The sequence below is a fragment of the Cryptomeria japonica genome, chromosome 4 (genome assembly GCF_030272615.1).
Source record: "Cryptomeria japonica chromosome 4, Sugi_1.0, whole genome shotgun sequence".
Lineage (NCBI taxonomy): Eukaryota > Viridiplantae > Streptophyta > Pinopsida > Cupressales > Cupressaceae > Cryptomeria > Cryptomeria japonica.
In genome coordinates, this window is record NC_081408.1 from 755,706,056 (window position 1) to 755,713,473 (window position 7,418).

A 7,418-nucleotide genomic window follows, 5' to 3' on the forward strand; every position below is an offset into this window, starting at 1 on the left:
AACAAATTTGAGGAGAACTTGATGTAAGAAATTCCAACTAACTTTGTCATATGGTTTCAACATATCTAGCTCGATAATCATTGCCTCCTTAAATATAAAAAATTAAATGAATTATTTCATGAGAAACCAATACCCACTCAGTTGTCTCCCTCTCAGGGATGTTGGCATTATGTGAACCGGTATGAGGACATGATGACATTGTATGTTGTCATTGATGTCAATATGTTGAAGAAGAGAGAACCGGTATGTTACCAAGAACTGGTATATGTGAGAACCTGTATAACATTGTGAACTGGTATATGTGCTAAAGTGAAGCGATGTGTTTGTTCAAGGTGAACCAGCATGTGGTTATGGGAACCGATACATGGAAGCTTTGTATGACTACTAGTTGGTAGTCTCAACTTCAAGGTTTCCAGTTGAAGTAATTCAAGCCTATGTGACTCAACTAGTGACTTTGTGTGATGAGTTAGCATTATAACAAAGAATAGATCGTGTTGCCACATCAGCCTTGTGCGCATGAAGGATCTTGCATGAAGGAGATTGTTCCTATTTACCTCAGGAATGTGCGAAGTCTGTAAACGGTGAAAACACGTGATGGGTTATCAGCTGCCATGAAAGCGGTGGAAAACAAATGATGGAGAACATCTTGAGATTAATTCAAGATTGTTGCATTTAATGTAATGTGCTCAATGGTTAGGATTGAACCATTTGAATTTCTTAACCTAATAGGTTTAGGGTTTAGGGTTTATGCTACCGACCTATTTCCTATAAGGTCGATGTTGTGTTTCTTTCTGAGGTTGTTGGCAAAAGTTGTGTGTGTGTATCCAAGTAAAGGGATACGTGATTCTTGCCAGACCAGAAGAGAGAAGTGATACCTGCAGAGTGTAAGTGCAGAAGGTGAAGAGGAGCTAAACGGGATTTGCATTGGCATTGAGTGTTGTTACCAGATCATTGTTATACTTGTTGATCTCTAACCACTTCAACAGTTGGGAAATCCCTTAACAGGGTAGCTTTAACTAGCTTACTGCAAATCCTTTAACAGGGTGACTCAAAACCATTGAGTTCTAGAAATCCTCTAACAAGGTAACCTTTAACAGGGTTTAACCCTTAACTGGGTATTCTAGCCATCCCTTAACTAGGTGATCCCTAACAGGATCAGTTCCTAATAGAACCTATTGTATCAATCTTTAACCAGACAAGGCTCCTAACAGAGCGGACTTCTAAAGAGTTCAAAAACAACTTGTGGGTATTCATCCCCACCGTGGTTTTTCCCAGTTGGGTTTCCACATGAAAAATCTGTGTGTCATGGGTGGTGTTATTTATGTGATGGTTTGAGTGATTTGTGTCTGAAGGTAAATCATGTTGATCTAGTTGTTTATACATCTTTGATGATAGATTACCTATTCATGCACTAGGGTGAAATGGAAATGAAGTATTAGATTGTATGAAAAGATAAGTGTCAACTGGTTTATGCTTGTCTCAGTTATTCTGGGTTTTGCCGGTTGTACTATGTTTAAAACCAATGTTACTATTTGTCTACCTCTCAGTACTGGTTTGGTACTATTCATTGATCATTGAGTTATCAATTGGTATCAGAGCATCCTCCAGGTCCTCTGTGTTATAAGCTTAACTGCCTGAGGAAAAGATCCTAGTCTAATGATGAAGAGGGAAGGTCCAAAGTTCAACAGAGATAGTTTCAGTAGATGGAAAGACATAATGAAGATATACATTAGAAGCATGGGTGCTCAAAACTGGAGCTATGTTGAGAATGCTTATATTGCCTTTACCGATACTTTCACTGATGACCAAAAGAGAGAGATGCGGGAGAATGGGCAAGTCATGGAAGCCCTAATTAGCAGTTTATCTAACATTGAGTTTATTGATGTCCAAGATAAAGTAAATCCCAAAGAAGTATGGGATACTCTTGAAAATATCTATGGCGGTGATGAGCATGTAAAACAAGCTAAGGAAGAAAGCCTTAGAGGGAAGTTTGAAGACATGTGGATAGTTGAAGGTGAGACCATTCAACAGTATGGAATAAGAATCAAAACTGTTGTCGGAGATATCAAGAGTGCAGATGGTAAAATGGAAGATTCCACTATGGTAAGCAAAGTTCTGAGATCCTTATTACCGGTCTATGCAATAAGGGTTGCTGCTATCCAGGAGTTGAGATCAATAGATAAGACTAAGGTATCCCTAGACTCCATCATTGCAAAGTTGATAGCCTATGAGCTAAATAGTTTTGATGGTAGTGTTCAAAAGACTAAATCAGCTTTTAAAGCTTCTGTTGTACCATCCAGAAAAGGAAAAGAAGCTAGCACTAGTGGTGAACCAAGACAAAGTAGAGAAATGGATGATGAGGAGATTCTGATGGCATTTGAAGCTCTTCTTGCTAGGAAACTTCCTAAAGGAACCGTTAAATACAGAGGTAAGCTCCCTTTGAAATGTTTTTCTTGTAACTGGATAGGACATATTGCTGTAAACTGTCCTAATGGTAACAACAAGGATAAAGCAGAAAGGTTCAAGAAATTCAAAGGAGGAAACCGAAGAAACTATTTTGTGGCAATTGATGAAGGTGTCATAGATGAGGAATTAGAAGATGAAGAAAATGAAGATATTGTGTTTGTTGTTGTCAAGGAAGATGTGTCAAACAAGAAGGCTCTTGTCTCCCACTTTGATAATTCCAATGAGTGGATTATTAACAACGGCCATTCTCACCATATGACTAGTGACCGGAGCAAGTTTCTATCCCTGGAAGAGTATGATAGTGGTGTGGTTTGCTTTGGTAATGATGCACCATGTATGGTCAAAGGTAGAGGGTCCATCTCTCTGAATGGAAAGAGTAGTGCTGACAATGTGTATTGGGTTGATGGTCTAAGACACAACCTTCTGAGTGTTGCCCAACTGAATGATAGTGGTCTCACTCTGGAATTCAAGAATGAAGTGTGCAGAATCAAAGGAAAGAATGGTGAATTGGTGGTCACCAGTATGCAGACCAAAGGTAACCTATTTCAGCTGAATGCAAATATAAGTACATGTCTTATGGCTAAATTTGATGATAGCTGGATATGGCATATGAGACTTTGCCATGTAAACTTTGATAACATTGTGAAGGCCAGTAAGATCAAGGTAGTTAGAGGGTTGTCAGTGCTGAGAAAACCGGAAAATACGTTGTGTAAAGAGTGTCAACTGGGGAAAATATCTTCCTCAACCTTTAAAGGTAAACCTTTCTCTGTTGACAATTTACTTGATCTTGTACTGATTTGTGTGGTCCTATGAAAACTAGGAGTGTGCAGGGAGATAAGTATTTTATGATTCTTATAGATGACTGCTCAAGAATGAGGTGGGTCATGTTCTTGAAAGATAAGTCTGAAGCCTTTGGAAAGTTCAAAGCTTTCAGAGCATTAGTGGAGAAGGAAAGTGGTAAAAGGATCAAGTTCCTTAGAACTAATCAAGGAGGGGAATTCACTTCTAGTGAATTCAACAAGTTATGTGAAGAACATGGCATCAAGAGGAAACTGTCTGCCCCCCGGACTCCACATCAAAGTGGCCTAGCAGAGAGGAATAATCGGACTGTGGTTGAAGTAGCCAAAACTATGTTGATTCAAGGAAAAATTGCTCACACCTTTTGGAGAGAAGCGGTGAGCACTGCAGTCTACACAATGAACTAGGTACTCATCAAGAAAGGTAAGGATAAAACACCTTATGAGTATTGGACCGGTAAGACACCTGTGGTTAGCTACTTTAGAGTGTTTGGTAGCAAATGTTACATCAAGAGGAGCGAACACCAGAGAAAATTTGATGTGAAATGTGATGAGGGAATATTCCTAGGGTATTCCACCAAGAGCAACGCTCTCAAGTGTTTCAATAATAGGACTCAAAGAATTATGGAAAACATCAATGTGAGAGTTGATGAAACCTCTGAGAAAACTGAGGAAACCGATAATGAGCAAGTAGTAAATGAACCAGTTGCAACCTTCTGGGAACTGATTGCCAATCAACCAAGTACCAGTAACAGTGTTCCTACACCGGTAGATGTAGATGCTGATACTGATGGAAATGAGGATGAAGAAGAAAAGCAAGAGGAATCTATTAAGACCATTCCTCGATATGTCAAGCTGAATCATGATCCTAAGCAGATCATAGGAGATAATGATGCAGGAATCCTTACAAGAAGAAAGGTCAGAGAAAACTCATGTATGATCTCTGAATTTGAGCCTAAATCATTAAAAGAGGCACATAAAGATGAAGACTGGTTCAAGGCAATGGAAGAGGAACTTGACCAGATAGAGAGAAATGGTACATGGTCTTTGGTACCCAGACCGGAGCATAAAAATGTCATCAGTACCAAATGGGTTTTCAGAAATAAGCTGAATGAGGATGGCACAGTGATTAGAAACAAAGCCAGACTGGTGTGTAAAGGATATGCCCAAGAAGAAGGAGAAGACTATGGAGAAACCTTTTCTCCTGTAGCCAGATTGGAAGGAGTTTGTATGGTTCTTGCATATGCCGCTTTTAAAGGATTCAAAGTATATCAAATGGATGTAAAATCTACATTCCTAAATGGTGTACTTGAAGAGGAGGTGTATATAGAGCAACCAGATGGGTTTTCCCTATCTGAAGATAGTGACATAGTGTGTAGGCTACATAAAGCCTTATATGGTCTAAAGCAGGCACCTAGAGCATGGTATGAACACCTGCACTCCCATATTGTGAAGATTGGATTTGAGAGAACAAGCGAAGATAGCAATATCTCCTTGAAGTCTGAAGGAGATCAGATCCTGATCTGTGAGGTATTTGTTGATGACATTATCTTTGGTGGAGATGACAAGATGAGTCATGAGTTTGTAGATGAGATGAAGAAAAAGTTTGAGATGTCACTCATAGGGGAGAGTAAGTTCTTTATTGGATCGCAGATTCAGTAGATGAAAGATGGAATCTTTATCACTCAGTCCAAGTATGTCAAAGAGGTGTTGAAGACCTTTGGCATGGAAGATAGCAAACCGGTTGGTACACCGATGGTGATTGGTTGTAAACTATCCAAAGAGGATGACTCGGCATTGGTTAATGAGAAGGAATACCAATCAATGATTGGTAAGTTGCATTATGTAGTGCATAGCAGACCAGATATTGCACATGCAGTTGGCATTACTGCAAGGTTCTAGAAAAGTCCAAGAGAATCCCACTTGGTTGCAGTCAAGTGGATTCTTAGGTATCTGAAGGGAACTATTGATTATGGATTGTGGTATCCATATAAAAAAGGATTTCAACTTGAAAGTATTCATAGATGCTAATTGGGCAGGTAATGTGGACAACTGGAAGAGTACAACAGGTGGTGCATTCTTTCTCGATGGTAGACTAGTCTCATGGATGAGTAAGAACTAGAGTCATATCTCTTAGTCTATAGCGGAAGCAGAGTATGTTGCAGCTTTCATGAACTGCACTCAGACAATTTGGATGAAGCATGTATTAAATGGCTTCAAAGTTCTTGTATCTAAACCAGTAAGTATATTTTGTGACAATACTAGTGCAATTAACATCTCCAAGAATCCGGTTTTGAATTCTAGAACCAAGCACTTTGAGCTTAAGAATCATTTCTTGAGGGAAAAAGTTCATAACAAAGAGATTGCACTGGAACATGTTTCCAGTAAGGAGCAGTTAGTAGACATATTCACCAAGCCTCTCCCAAAGGCTACATTTATGTACTTAAGAGATGAATTAGGGGTGATGCCCCTTCATGAGGTAAACTAAAGGTATATGCTCCACATCAGTCAAGTATTGCATAGTCAATTTTTTCTTCAGGATTGATGTGTTGAAGGATGCTACTGTTAGGTCCCGGAGACAACTGAGAGAGGGGGGGGGGGTGAATCAGTTGTCTAATAAATTCAAACCAAAAACTTATCAACCAACTTAGTGCTTAATACCGGTAAATCAGTTAATTATGTCGGTAGATAGTGTTAACAGTAAATAGCTATACCGGTAAGAATTAATGCATGAAACATAAACACAAAGTCATCCACAACACATGACACCAATATTTTTACGTGGAAACCCTGTAAGGGGAAAAACCATGGTGGGAAACCTTACCCACAATCAGATAATACTACTGCAGATAGTAAGTGTACAAAGAGGGGTCTGCACATGCAGAGAGGCCAACAGCCTAGAGCTCACTGCTCAATCACAAATGGGAGTCACACTAACTACAGTTGGATGGTTAAATCCAAGAAGAATGTACTGCACAAAAGAGCATCTTCATATGCTAGATTCAGTACTGGTGTAATGCCGATATGATTCTACAAAAACCTAACTTCACCTTCAAATGATGTCTTTGTGTATACCTCTACTTGATCTCGCATATGCCTTCACACAATTCTTTTTCGCATTCCACACTTGATCTTACAAATAAGATCTTACATTTATACCATACCCTAAGACCAATTTTAGTAGGTCGGCTCTACAAGATATTACAAAAAAACATTTTACAAATAATATAATATCCAATGCAATAACCATTTGAACATGTCGGCTTAATTCATTTACAACAATAATAAATCATCTCCATAGCATGCCATGCTGATCTGGAAAAGATAAACCTGTCGGTGTAACCCTAGATAACCTAGACCTATTTGTTGGTAAAAGTAAATATGCAAATATGAATATACCAATGATTATTTCTTCAAAATAAAGTGTCCACATGATGTCTTCGACATTACCAAGTGTCTTCCATATCATTCCAGGTACCAGTAAACAATATATCCTGTCCGGAATCATATACCAGTAACTGTTGCAAAGTTTACTATTTGCCGGTGAATGTTGCTGGATCTCCAAAGTAGGTGTATTTAGTAGGTGTTGACATCAATGATAAAACCATACCAAAATACCAACAATCTCCCCCTTTGGCATTGATGGCAACACAAGATGGAAAAACCATCAAGTGCCAAAACATCAAAGTGCCAAAAAAAACCAACAATCTTCATTTCTCCCCCTGGGAGTAACAATACCAATCTTTCATGTGTCTTTCAAAATCTCTCCCCTAAAATCTCTTTTTCTTACCAAAAAGATAATGTTTTTCCATAGATCTCTCTCCCCCTTTGACATCAAGTGCCAAAGTCACAAAAGGTCAAGTTCATACAAAATACCAACCAATTCAATATTACAACTAATTCCCCTGAGAAGTAGCTTCCTCATCAAAATACCGAAATAAAAGATTTGTCCATTTAATTCTACCGGTTGATGACAATCAACAACTGTCTAAGTCTCTACCGATGGTGGTATGAATCCGAGCTGATCTCTGAGATACTCAAAAGTTTCCTTAGGCAAAGGTTTTGTGAAAATATCTGCAAGTTGTTCTTTAGTATTCACATAAACCAGTTTTATCTCTTTCTCTTCAACTTTTTCCCTTAGAAAATTCAATTTGA